The sequence below is a fragment of the Propithecus coquereli genome, unplaced genomic scaffold (assembly GCF_000956105.1).
Source record: "Propithecus coquereli isolate 6110/MARCELLA unplaced genomic scaffold, Pcoq_1.0 Scaffold33, whole genome shotgun sequence".
Classification (NCBI taxonomy): domain Eukaryota; kingdom Metazoa; phylum Chordata; class Mammalia; order Primates; family Indriidae; genus Propithecus; species Propithecus coquereli.
This window is the reverse complement of record NW_012148952.1, coordinates 8542739-8556916: the sequence shown is the minus strand read 5'-3', so window position 1 is coordinate 8556916 and position 14178 is coordinate 8542739. Positions and strand designations below refer to the sequence as shown.

Genomic DNA, 14178 nt, shown 5'->3' with positions numbered 1-14178 from the left:
TTTTGATTAACTCCAAGTCACCGATTAGTGGCCTTAAGTACATCTGCAAAAATCCTTTTGTACTTGCCATTTAACATAACATCACTGTAGCAGTGACATTTGTCATATTCCCAGGTCCTGCCCACATTCAGGGTGAGGAGGTTACAGGTCTTGTACACCAGGAGGCAGGAATCCTGAGGGTCATCTTAGAATTGTGCTACCAAACTATTTACAAAAAGCACTGTTTTAAAAAATAGCATTTTAAAGAATGCTTAGAATTTAAATCATTTGTATATGATATTAAGTAGTTACAAGAATTTCTGTTATATAATGATAAAGTTTTCCTGAAAACCCTTATATTCTGCAAAAAGCACACACTGAAAATAACAGGGTTATGGAAAAATGTAAGTTAAGGGAAGACCACTCAAAACCGAAGCTACTTTGTAACCAGAGCACTAAAAAGACAACAACAAGAATCCTAATAAAGCTACTGGTACAGTTTAAAAGACAGTTTAAATGCCCAATAAAAAATGACATATTACAGCAAATGTAGAACTCTACCTAACAGATAAAAAAATGAGCATAGCTTGATGGCTGGGAGAGTAAGAAACGGTGGAGCCTGCTAAGTACGGCAATCATGGAAAACGTGCAGGGACTGGGGAAAGCATCACTGCAAGTACGTTACCAAACCAAGCCCAGAGAAGAACACGGGGTGCAGAGGCACTACGCATGGAATTGCATCCCTTTGCAGATTGTACATTCAGCTGTTTTCATGTATGTCATGGCCGGCTGCTGCTACGTGATTGCAAAACCTGTAACTTGCTGGGAAACCTTGAATATGAACATAACTTTCATATTCTACAGACCTGATTCCTTTATTTACCAATATCGCGTGAGCTATTTCGTATTCTAGAAACTCATTTGTAACAAAAGAGACTGCAAACAATTAAAATTTCTCCTCTATTGTTACAACAGGGCTTATTGAACTGGCTAACATTTTTCCTCCAGTTATTTTTTAAAATTTGGTTTTTATTTTATTAAAGTATATGCACACATAATCAAATAGTTCTACAAGATTTGTTACAAACAATAGCAGTCCCTTGTGAATCCTCCACCATCTCCTGCTACCTGAGGCAACCGTTGCAAGTATTTTATTTTATTTTATTTTTCAGAGGCAGGGTCTTGCCCTGTTGTCCAGGCTGGAGGGCAGTGGTATTATCATAGCTCACTGAAGCCTTGAAGTCCTGGATTCACGTGGTCCTGTTGCCTCAGCCTCCCAAGTAGCTGGGACTACAGGTGTGTGCCACCATGCCCTGCTAATTTTTTTCTCTTGCTCTCTTTTTTTTTTTTTTGGTAGAGATGGAATCACACTATATTGCTTAGGCTGGTCTCCAACTCTTGACCTCAAGTGATCCTCTTGCCTGGGCCTTCCAGAGAGCTAGGATTATAGGCATGAGCCACAGTGCCAAGCTCAACTTTTGGTATCTACCTGTGTATCTCTACATAACATGCTTATATTGCTGTTTCTTCATTTATTTTCCAGTTTGAGCCATTATTTATTGACTTCCTATTAGGGATGACAAAGACTTAGCTCATGGTCACTCTTCTGCCTGGTGTCTACCACACCACCACCCCCTAAGCACCCATTCTTCCATCTTCCCAACAGAATTCTACTGTAATTTTTGTTCGAGCTATATACAGTATTTATGTTGGTGTGGCTACGTACAGTCATGCCTAATCCACAAAGTAGCGGTGATAATTTTTTTTCTTTCTTGCCCAACATTTTATATTGCCTAGAGTTAATAAATGACTTTAAATTTTTTTGTTTATTTTTTTGTTTTATTTTAATGTACATATTAATACAACCCTAAACTTTCCCCCAGGAATGTAAATTTCTAATTTATTTCTTTGTCCTATGCTTCATGTGCTTTAAGTTAGCCTTGACTGTTAAAGGCATTAAATTTAGCAAATGATGAGCTCACTATTCTCACATCTAATTCTTGTCGATGATTAGGACTAGGTAATATTTCATACTGTTCATTTATGTTTATTTAATTACAGCCACTTTGTTCCAAAAAAGATTTGAAATGGCTTCGTATTTGATTATCACAGCCTTTGAGTTTAGAAGGATTTGCCCAAAGTAAAATCACAAAGAAATCACTGTTATTATCTGACCCTTTATAGAAAAAGTTTGCTAACTCCTAGTTAAGAGCCCCAGCGCTAGCACCAGACACATCTGGATGTGAATCTATTAAGATCCAGTCAGGTTACTAATGTCTCTGAGCCTCAGTTTCCTCATCTGTAAAATGGGATTGATGCGAGGACTGAATGAAGTTGGGTTTGCAGAGCCCTCCTTCCTTGGCCCGGTAAGCGTTCCATACAGAAGCTTACTTATGTTTATTATTTTTATCGGAGCAAAGTTTCTCAATACTTTCCAGAGTAGGCTGCTCCCTACCCCTGGCTGGAGCTGCAGAGGCATCTTCATCTCCCGGGTGCCGATGGTGCCCAGGCCTTTCTCCTCACTCTGCTCCCAGCTAAAATCAGGCAATCACTTTGTCCCTAGCACCTAATCAAACAATTTTGCTATTTCGAATTCAGACACTCTGTACTTTTCAGACTATTCTGTGAAACCCATATATTTTCATTAAGAGTTGATAATAAACTCTAGCACTGAAAGTTTTTCTAAGTTCGTGATTGATGACAGTGTGATAGGGAGCTGAGTGGCTCCGGTCGTCAGCTCAGGCGAGAATCTTCTCGGGGCAATTGCAGAGCCTCTAGGCAGCACCTTCCAAGACCCGTCAGCTCCACCGCCTGCCCAGAGCCGTCTGGACACAGCGCCCTCCTCAGGCTTGACTGCAGAGTAGACGGCCTGTGTGTTTGGCATCTTTCTCTCTCCCTTCTCTGTTAGTGCCACTCTGGAACCAGAGTATCCAGGCAGAAGGCGAGTTGTGACCCAGCAAGGTCTGGAAATTTGGTCTTTATTTTTATGCAGTTCAGTGATAGCAAAGGATGAAATCTGTGGAATTTTTCTTTCTTGCTTTTGTTCCTGAGTGTCTTGAATTCTTAAAGACAGAATGGAGACAGCCTCTGTGGCATCTGTTCCAGGAGCTGAGATGTGACGAGAGCTGGGAGAAGCCAGGGGGCCAGAGCCCTCACCACTGGGCACTGAGGTGTTCCAGGGATGGGCAACTACTGCCCTGTCCCAGGAGCACTGCAGCCTTAGAAGCAGATGTGCCCACACCCGTGAACTCCAGCGCCAGTCTCGCCTGTCTAAGATGTCAACACCTGACACTAGATCCTGCACTGTTTGGAGGCGTGCTCCTCCCTCTGCCAAAGCAGGAACGACATGGGAATGCTGGAAGGAGCACTGTCCACTCCCTGGTGGGAGACAGAGACATTTGGACAGGAAGTCAGAGGCAAAAGGGAGTGGGCGGTGCAGGGAATGTCCACCGCCATGCACATTTGGGGAGGAAGCCCAGCACCCAGGACTGTGAAGGTGGCAATTGCCAATTTCTGCCCAGTATCAGCTCAGAGAAGCTTTGGGAGGTGAAGAGTTTAGTAGCCCTGAGCTAAGGAGCTGAGAGTCTGGGCGTGGGGACCACCCAGCACTGGCCAGGGTGCTAGTTCCTTTCCCACCGTGGACCCCGGGCAGGGCCTGTGGGCCTACAAACACTCCGAAGTCCACTCTGCTCTAGGAATGGGACTATCTGAACCAACTTTACCTCCATCTGAAGCCTGGCCAGCCCAACTAAAGGAATGCATGTTTGGCACTGACTTTTCTTTTTTTTTTTTTAAGATATAGGGTCTTGCTCTGTTGCCCAGGCTGCCGTGCAGTGGCATAATCATAGCTCACTGCAACCTTGAACTTTTGGGCTCGAGGATCCTCCCACCTCAGCCTCCTGAGTTGCTGGAACCACAGGCATGTATCACCACACCTGGCTAGACACTGACATAGAAGACACAGGAGTATTTAGATGGGGTTTGGAGTGATAAAAAACATTTGCAAGTTGAGGGTCAATTAGATGTGTGCCTCCTTTTATCCTAAAACTTAGCTTATTTTAGAAAGTTATTTCAAATGCATATTTTTCCTTTTTCTTATTAGATTTTCACTCATGTGCGTCCAGGTCACACAGCCATAAGGTGCCAAAACAGTTAACAATCTACCTTTGCCTTTGCTTTCCGCAGATTAGAGAAGGGACAGGATTTACTGTTTTGGCCTCCATAGCAAAACCTTGACACTGCTTTTAAGAAGTCAGTGAACAGAATGAGGATGCGAGGGCCTCTTACTGTTCTATCCGGAAACAGCATAAAAGACAACAGATACAGGGCCATGAAACATTAGCGAGAGAAGGCAGCAAAGTCGGAAGCCAGTGCTGCCTGCCAGAGAGGGCTGCCATCTTGCTTTTGGCAATTCCTCCCCACAAAGGTTCTGAGACCCTAAATCAGACCCAACTTTTGTGTTTAGCTTGCCCATCTCTGGGTTATCCTGGGTTACTTTTCCCTTCCAAAATCCCTTCTACCGAGGGGCTGAGGGCTAATACTGATTAGAAATGGGAGGAATTAATAAAGCAAATTTCCTCAACTTTAAAATTGAACAATCTCTCCCTGTTCTCATATCCTTTCATCTTCTTTCTCATCCAAATTCCATCTTTTCCACAGCCTGCTGGAAGAATAATATGCTTTCTCTTGCCTGTATTCTTTCTGGGGTTTTTGAATGTTTCTACTATCGGGGGGAAGGGGTGTCTCATTTAGCCTAAAGTGTAAATGGTTGACAGCCCTATTTTAGAAGTCTTGAACAGAAAGAAAGCTGTTTAGAAATTTAGCTCCCCCTCCCAGGTATTGACATGCCTAGAGCTACTCCTGTTTTATACAACGGTGCTACTGGAATTGAGAGAGTTGCAAAGGGGAACTTTTGTTAGACTCCTTTGCTCCAAACTAGCCTTATTACTTACTTCTATGAAATTTAATGACATTTTTGTCTTTCGATGCAGAATTAAATTGCTTTAAATCATAAAGCATCGCAAACCAAAGACACTTTTATAGAAGAAATGGAGTAAACCACAATTTTTACACTCTTTTCATGTGGCTCTCAAACTCATTAAAACAGACATCAAATCATCTGGAGGGTTTGTTAAAACAAAGATTGCTAGGGCCCGAGAGTTTGCATTTCTAGTAAGTTCTTAGATTTTGCTGATGCTACAATCTGGGGGTCACTCTTTGAGAACCAGAGCACTAAAAAGGTTGTGGGTTCTCCATCCCAATTTCTTTTCTCAACAAAACCCACCAAGTGCTTTCTTCATTCTCTTGAATGCATCTGAAAATATTCCCAGAGGGAGTATCTTTTCCTTTCATTTATGTACGAAATAATTTAAATGCCAAATTAAACATCTTCATGCCTGACTCTGCAGCTGCTCTCCAGAATGTGGCTACTGCGGGCCTGTCTGGTTTGGAGACATGGCTGGCAAGTAGATCCCACCAACAGGATGGCTTCTAGAAGCCTAAGGAAGAGATGGTATGATTGTTTTCTTCCCAGCCATTGCTAGGATGGCCCCAGAATTCCTGACACTTTCTCCTTGCCATGCTCAAAGCCACTTTCTTTGTCTGGCAACAGTGCTAGGGAAAGTGGGGCCAACAGAAGGGGAATGAGGGTTTGGTCCCTGCCGATGGCCCTGGAATGGGATTTTCCTATCATAATTGGCAATTGGTTGCTCTTGGGCTATCTTGTTCAGGTTGAACTCTTTTAGTGGCAAGTGAGAAAATATAAAGCTCAAACTACCTTAACCAAAAAAGAGAAATATATTGGCTCATTTCCAGGGCATTTCCAGAGTAACTGGAAAGATCAGAAACGTCTACAGGCACAGCTGGATCCAGAAGCTCCTCGGCTATTATCAAATGAGATGTTTCTGCACCTCTCAGCTCTACTTCTACTACTGGCACTACCCCCAGCCATGCAGGGTCCACTAGGAGCAAGGAATTGTTATGGGCACTAGGAAGAGGGGTTCCACAGGCAAAAAGAAACCTGAGAGAAGTAGGAAGGAAAATGCTTTGCTTTTTTTATGCTTATTCCTTCATCATAAATGCTTTTACCTCCTAATTCCTGACCATGCAAAGCCCGTAAATCTCTCATCGCTCACAAGCCTCAAAACTTTCCCTGATTGCCCAGCACTCCGTGAATGCCGCCGACAGTCGACCTGTGGGAGGCAGTGCAGTTTGAACAGTGAAATGTCCCTGCTCTGGAGGACACTGCCGGGCACTCTAGCTCCCTAGCAAGTTACTTCACCTCTGTGTGCCCCAGTTTTGTCTTCATGAAATGAGGATAATAAGTATCCGCCTCCTGTGGTTGTTGTGAGAGTAACAGAACTATCAATATAAAAAGTGCTAAGACGGTGCCTAGCACAGAGAAAATTCTCAACAAATGTTTCCTTTTTTTCATCTTTTCTTCTTCGGTGCCTCTTCCCAGTTTCTAATTTGTATTATTGTTTCTGGTGAAAGAATCCCACTATCTCCTTTTTACAGGTGAGGCCCCCCAGGCTACAAAAATGTCTTGACCCACAAGTCCTGGAAGATTCTGTGGACACCGTGATGTCCGATGACATCCCACGATCGCCAGCCGTACTGTGACTCCAGCTCGGTTCGGAGGAGTGCTTGTCGATCGGTGCTTCCCGTGTGTACCCCGTCTTGTCCAGTCTCCTATGTCGTCTCTAATTTCGCCCCCCAGCACCCACCAGCCCGCAGTGAACAGCTAACGGAGCTCCAACATTTGCTGTCCAGACTTGAGGAGTCCAGCCAGTCCAGTCTTCTTGGAGCTGGTGGATTCTTTAAATGTTTCCAACTTCCCATACTGGTGTGTCAAAACATGGATTTTTACATTATACCTCACATTTGATTAAAAGGAAGACAAATTCTGATGCCTCCCCAAGAATTCATCCTCAGATTCTGGTTTGAGAAGTACTATCTTAAAAGTAACATCTCACTCTGTGGAAATCTTTCACTTGCTGATTATTGCTGTGAAAGAGAAGTTTTCCTTTATAACTGGTAAAGGAAAAAAATTTAAGATTATCCTTGAAACGGAAACAAGATGTAGTTCTCTCTCAGGAGCGTCACACTATCACCAAAGAAAATGCCGACTGCAGAGGAGTGAATTCCAAAGCATTTGCTGGGGAAAACAAAGGAAACTGAGGCATGCAATTATGGGATGGAAGGAACAGTTAAGGGTTCAGAATGGACTCAACCTGGAAGTCCTTTTTTAGAACTCAGAAAAAAGCGAGTGGGTCGAATCGATAGTCTTCTCCCATCAGCACCATTCACTCCAACTTTGTGCAAATATTGGATTTCTGTACGGTGAATTTTAAGCATCTATGACATGTACTTTTATTAGTTATGTATACTTCATACCTTCTCTGCTGGACAAAATTCTCAAGGGCAAGTTCTATATTTGGTTCAAAACAAAGACTCTTTCTTTTACCCCGTTTAGATGATAAATTGGGATTGTAGACTTTAAAGCTACGTCAACATCTCATGTGGTCCGAGATTCTTTTCAGAGTATATGCTTTCGGATAGAAGCTGAGGAGCAAGGATGGAAAGACGGAGAAAGGAGGCTGTCATCTAAAGGACTGGGCAGAGGAAATGAAATCAGTGCTGGAGGCTGCCTTGAAGGATCACGTCTAGGAACAAGGCAGAATGTGTTTACTTAGGGAAGTAGCAGTGTAAACACCGCATTTCAGAGGCAGTCTGGAGTATTTTTTCCTCTTAATTAGTTAAAAGATTAAACCTTCCTTAAAGTGCAGGCAACACAGAGGATTGTCAACAGGAAATCTGTCATTTCCTCTCCTTTCTTCTTGGTCAGCAGGATGGAGTATCTGCTGTACGTGGTGTGTCAGGGACCTGGGGCCCATAACACAGGTTGGCTTCTGCGTCGGACCGGAGGTGCCTGCAAAACGACTCTCCCCAATGTGCCACTAAGCTTCTAGTAGCAAAATGCTAGGAGCACTTTCAATGCCTTAAGCCAGGGTCTCTAAGAGATAGCTGTACACTATGTCATAGCAGCATTATTCACAATAGAAAAAAGGTAGAAGCAAGCCAAGTGTCCCTTAAAGGATGAATGGGTAAACAAAATGTGGTCTGTCCATATGACGGAATATTATTCAGCCTTCAAAAGGAAGAAAATTCTGACTCATGCAACGATATGGATAAACCTTGAGGAAATTATGCTACATAAAATAAGCCAGTCGCAAAAGGACAAATATCGCTTATGTGAGGACAAATTCCACTTGCATGAGGTACCTAGAGTAGTCAAACCCATAGAAACAGGAAGCCGGATGGTGGGTGTCAGGCCTGGGGGAGAGTGGGTAGTGGGGAGTGCTGTGGTTGGAATGTTGGTGTTTCTCCAAAGTGCGTGTTGAAACTTACGTCCTAATGCAATGGAGCTAAGAGGTGGGGCCTTTAGGAGGTAACCAGGTCATGAGCCCTCATGAATGGGATTAGTGCCCTTTTAGAAGGGCTGGAGGGCTCATGTTTGTCCTTAGTGTCCCTTTTCTCTTTGCACTATGTGAGGACCCAGCATTTGTCCTCTCTAGCAGGCACCTCAAGATGTGCATCTTGGAAGCAGAGAGTGGGGTTTCACCAGAAACCAAATCTACCAGCACCTTGACCTTGGACTTCATCCCAGCTCCAGAACTGTGAGAAATAACTTTCTTTTATTTGTAAATTACCCAGTCTAAGGAATTTTGTTATAGCAGCAAATATGGACTGAGACATGAAGTTATTGTTCAATGGGTGTAGAGTTTCAGCTTTGCAAGATGAAGAGGTCTGGAGTGGATGGGATGATCGTTGCATAACAAGGTGAATGTACTTAATGCCACTGAATGTACACTTAAAAATGATTAACATGGTACATCTCATGTTATGGGCATTATGCCACATTTAGAAAACGTTGGGGGCAGGGGCATTACTCAAGGAAGAGATGCACCTGGATTTCGTTACACAAGGTAGTGACACTGAGACATTCACGTGGTGACTGTGAGGGGGCCTTGCCTGGAGCCGAAGATGATAAAGTGGGAAGGCGGAGAGACCCTGCTCCTTGAAGCCCATCGAGCTGCAGACGTAAGCATCCTGGAGCCACGCTACCTTCAGCCTGTTTATTGTTTAAATTTGTTGAGCGAGAGTTTTCATTATTTGTAGGTGAATGCATCCAACCGATACAGCATTCAGTGTGTGCTCACTAGGGTCACGTTTATGTCACCTGTCCTTCTTCTGCCCTGTTCCCACAGGTCTTCCCATTCCTGGCTGTTTACCTGAACTTTGGACAACCACTTTCCTTATCGGTGTGCCTTCGGATCTCACCTGAAGGCCCGGCTTTTGACCTACCTCCTGTCACATGTGGAGGAGAGTGGGAGCTACTGTTTCCCCCCTTCTTCTAGACACATCACTCCCACTTCCTTGCTACAGAGCCTTCCACGTGGGGCTCCTTTGACACAGTTGTGAGCACACAATTCAGGTCTAGTCAAGCAACATCCTTCCTAGGACTCGGACTAAAACTGTCAGAGAAGAGGCTCTCGTCTCCTGGGGTTTCTAGGGGTGTGTGTCAGGTGCACTAGGAGCTGCTGGTGGCCCCTAGTCCACCCTGGCTCTATCAGTCCCAGCAGCTGCATACCAGACCCTGCCAGAATCTGTCATCCAAACCAACTCAGAGTCCCTTATTGAGGGCATCTGCAAACTCCACCCCACCCAAAGCCCGAGGCAATAAAACCGTGCTGAAAGCCCTCACCCCACCGGAAAGCAAAAGCCGGAAACAGCCCCTTGCTCTGCATCCAGGTAGATGTACCTGAGAAGAGGGAGAACTGAGCTGCAGCCTCTGTCCTCTCTCAGGCCTGGAGTCCCCCCCACTTTGTCCTCTTTGGGGATGGCAGGCCAGCAGCAGACCTCGGGCACTTGGCAGGGAGCCCTGATGCTTTTGCCTGGTTTCTGTGCATCATTCTTCCCCTGGGATAAGCTTTAACTCCAATATCTACTCTCAGATAGATTCCACAGAATGACAATGGGACAGACAAAAGCTGGGGACATTCATCGCGGCCCGGCTCATCCCATTCCTCACCTGTTGGTCACCAACCCGGGCTGGAGTCAGGGCTGAGATGATCAAACCCAACACGGCTCCAGGTGTCCCACCCGAAGGCCTCCCAGATGCCTCAGGGATATGGCAACTCCACACCCTTTGGCATAAATAAGTGGAAGGAGGAAACCTCGAGAAGCTGGAATTCTTAGTCCCAGCTCAGCAAAGGAAAAGGAGTCCCCAGAGCCCAGCAGGTGATGCTCACACAGCTGAGAGGGGTGTGCCAGGTGAGGGCAGTGGCCAGATGACTCCCCCTCATTGTCCCAGTCAACCCTCCAGGTGCACAATTAGGAAGTCCTGTGCTCACCCTGTGGGAGAAGCCAAGGTTTTCAGGACAGATTTTTATATCTAACAACCTATTACCAAAGTCTTATTAGGGGAAAGCAGAACAGGCACTTATGACTGATGTATCCTTACAAAGTGGTTTGTGGGGTTCAAGGTGACCTGGTCAGACAATTGGGCCTTTACACATGGCAAGGCAGAGCCACAAGCAGGTCAAAGTTGGTGGGGAGCAGAAACTGGGAGCGTTTCAGAGGCGGCCCATGTGCAGAGAGGAGAGCAGAGCAGGTGTGCAGAGAAGGAGAGAAAAGGACTCCTCCGGAGACAGAGCTAGACACCACCTGTCGTCACGGGATTGTGGCCCATTCTTCACTTCCTCCTGCAGCCACACCCTCTGCCAGGTGTCTCCCATCGGGTTCTCGGGTTCTCCACGAGTAGACCTGGAGATGGGAATTCATGTGGAAAGTGTGTTAACGGAAGTGTTCCAGCGGGGGAGGGGAGAGGGGAAGAAGCCAAGCAGGGGTACGATTTCAAGTGAAGTCCCTGCCATAGCTTGGGCCCCTGGAGAGTTCTGGGTGGAAATTTCCCCACAGTTTATCCCACACCACTTAGTAGTCCACGGAAACATCACTCAAGGTGGTTATAGGTGCCGGCCATTAGGAGCAAAGCGTGAAGGTGCACGACACGGGTGGAGGGAATTTCAGGGCGTCCAGGTGGAGATCAGCCAGAAGACGGGGAGCGGCCACCCGAGCCGCCCCAGCCAGCCTGCACGTGTGAGCATGGAAGGCTGTGCTCTGTGTCCGTGAGATCGTGTTGCTGTTTCGCAGGCAGCGTTATTGTAGCAACAGCTGACAGTAAGTTATTGGGAGTTTTCAAGTTCCTAATGGTTTTCCATAGCTTTGAGATCCACTGGGTTCTATAACATGCGAAGGATCCCAATTTACAAAACAAAACGAACATTTCAACTTTAGCCAGTTTAAATGGTTTTCCCTTCCTTGCAACCAAAGGATTTCCCACCTATCCGCTATGTGGCTGCAGTTGTTCAGGTTAAGATATGATTCAGTATATTTTGTGGCCTCTTCTTGACTTAGAATATTCCTAGACAGCTCTTAAAAGAACAGCCTTTCAGCTCAACCAGCCCAAGGTACACTTCCTTGTTGTGAACCTTCACCCAGGACATCAGCTTCACCTGTGAGACCTGACAACTTAAGTAACCTGGTGTCTTACAAGGGGCCTGGAGGGGCCTGGAGGAGCCTGGAGGAGCTGGGCTCTTGTCTGGATTCAGGGAACACCTGCTCCCTCTCCTCAGAAGCCTCGACAGCAGAAGTGTTCCCAATCTTGAGCTAAAGTAGGGATGAATTACCCACTGTGGATCCTGTATTTTAAAAGCCTAGAAGGGCCTTCCCCGTAGAATGTGGAGGGAACAGAACTGTCCACCTCCGCAGGGAACCTCTCTGTATCTTCAGTCCTAAAGAAGGAGGATGCTTAAGAGCCCTGCAATCCTTCTTTAAAACAGCTCTAACTTTGTTTTCTTAAGATTGTCGCTAGTGCCTTAAATAGTAGCATAACTACATTTTTATGTTTGCCAACACCTCATAGTACCAGAATCAAGGTACAGTTGTGCCCCTTCCTCTAGATCTAGGGAAAGGAGACGTCAGGATCTTACCTAAGATCTTGGACTGAGAAGGTCACCAGAAAAGAAGAGCAGTCTCCACTTTCCATATCATCTCATCACTAATTCCAGAGCAGGATCTTGCCTGCTTCTGACTGGTAGTTGGGACTCAGAAAACAGTACCGCGAAGTATGGCATTTTGGCATGCAGAGCACTTTGAACTAAAGAAAATTAAAGAGACTTAGAAGCAGCCTCAGAACCCAGGACTTTCTGATCTTCTCCTGTTCTCTCCGAAATGCAGAATGGAACTGTCTCTGAAGTTCCCTTATCTGAAGCTCCTTTAGAAGGAACACGATTGCCTTTGATGCCCTCTCTGAAATTTTATTAATCATGGAAGATTAAACTATCACAGAAAGAAAGACTGAGGAATGTCACCACACCTAGACAGACTTTGTCCCAAGCTGTTGTCTTTGGTTCCCATTCAATTTCCAAAAACAATCATTTATAAACTATTGCCAATTCTTTGGGCCCAGTCAACTCTCCTAAAAATTATATACTACCCCTCAAAATTGCTTACATTTTCTCATCTCCCTCTCTGCTGTGAAGAGTGTGCTATTTAAGCTTCAGCTTCTGGCTCTTCTTTGAGTCCCATATTTTGTATGGCTTCCTTGCGTATGTGCATGTTAATAAATTTGTACACCTTTTCTCTTAATTAATCTACTGTTAGTTTATTTCAGCAGGTTCAAACCTTCAGAGGGGGAGGGAAAAGTTCCCTTTGCCCCTGCATGGTCTTCCCCAATCTGTTCCCTATTCACCACAATTAGCATTGCTCATGCCCTGTCCCTACTTTAGGAAGAGGAAGGGATTTATATTTCTTCAGCATCCACTGCTTGTGCAATGTGTGAGCTGAGAGACTAAAATAGATGCCCCTTTACCAACAAAGATGGACTCTAAGGTTAAGGAAACAAAAGTTACCTATGGGCCAAGAGTTCAGGGCTTGGATGGCATGGCAACTTCCTAAATTCCTACATGAAAAACCATACTTTTGCTGAACTCCCTAACAATAGGAGCTATTGGAAAAATTGTCAGACCCTTCCTAACTCTGATTTACAACCCAGAACACTATAACTCTGATTGTATAGAGGACTGGCCTAATAAACTAACTTTCTCCTGACTTACTTTCTTTCTTTCTTTCTTTCTTTTCTTTCCTTTCTTTCTTCCTTTTTCTTTCTTTCTTTCTCTCTCTCTCTTCCTTCCTTCCTTCGTTTCTTTCTTTCTTTCTTTTTCTTTCTTTCTTTTTGTTTTTTGAGGCAGGGTCTTACTTGGTCACCTGGGCTAGAGTGCAGTGGCCTCATCAAATCTCACTGCAACCTCTAACTCCTGGTCTCAAGTCATCCCTCCAATTCAACCTCCCAAGTAGCTGGGACTACAGGCATAATGCTTGGCTAACTTCTTTTAAAAATACATTTTGTAGAGACAGGGTCTTGCTATGTTGCTCAGGCTGGTCCAGAACTCCTGGCCTTAAGCGATCCTCCCAAAGTGCTAGGATTATAGGCATGAGCCACCATGCCCAGACCAAGCATTCTTTCTTGATAAGCAACTGTAGACCTCAAACCAGTTTCAGCCAGCTTACAGAGACTATGCACAAACTGTCTTTCTGTCCTATAGTTCACTTTTTGACATAAAGAGCCAAATTCAACCTCATTTTAATGCTGAAACCCTGCTCCAAAGTGAACCTGGGATGTAAGTTACATATATGTTTACTCATTATGCATGCACTTAACCCCCTCATAAATATGTACAGTCTTTCCCCCAAACCTGCTAAATATGTATGACTCTATTGTGTAATATAGGCCCTGTGAGGCATAAAAACCAACCTGCACTTTCCCTCTTCGAAGAGAAATCACCTTCAGTACACATTGGATACTGTCTCTTCCTGGTCTGCAAACTGGTATCACCAATAAAGTTCTTTTCACAATTTAGCCACCTGATGGTCTTTTGGACAACAAATGCTAGGCACCATGTTAGACACTTATATTTATTATTTTAGCCCTTGTGGGTTAGGCATAATCTCCAATTTTTGTGTGGAAACTAAGACTCAGTAACGTTAAGCCATTTGCCCAAATTCCCATAGCAAGTATTGAGTGGAGTCAAGATTTGGATCTAAATCCATCTGGATTAAAAGGCCCATGCTCACTTC

The 14178-nt window shown here is 44.8% G+C and overlaps 1 pseudogene; it reads left to right on the top strand.

Annotated features, from left to right (window-relative positions):
* The first annotated feature begins 616 nt into the window (after positions 1 to 616).
* LOC105815361 overlaps positions 617 to 14178 on the top strand; it is a 38096-nt pseudogene continuing 24534 nt past the window's right edge.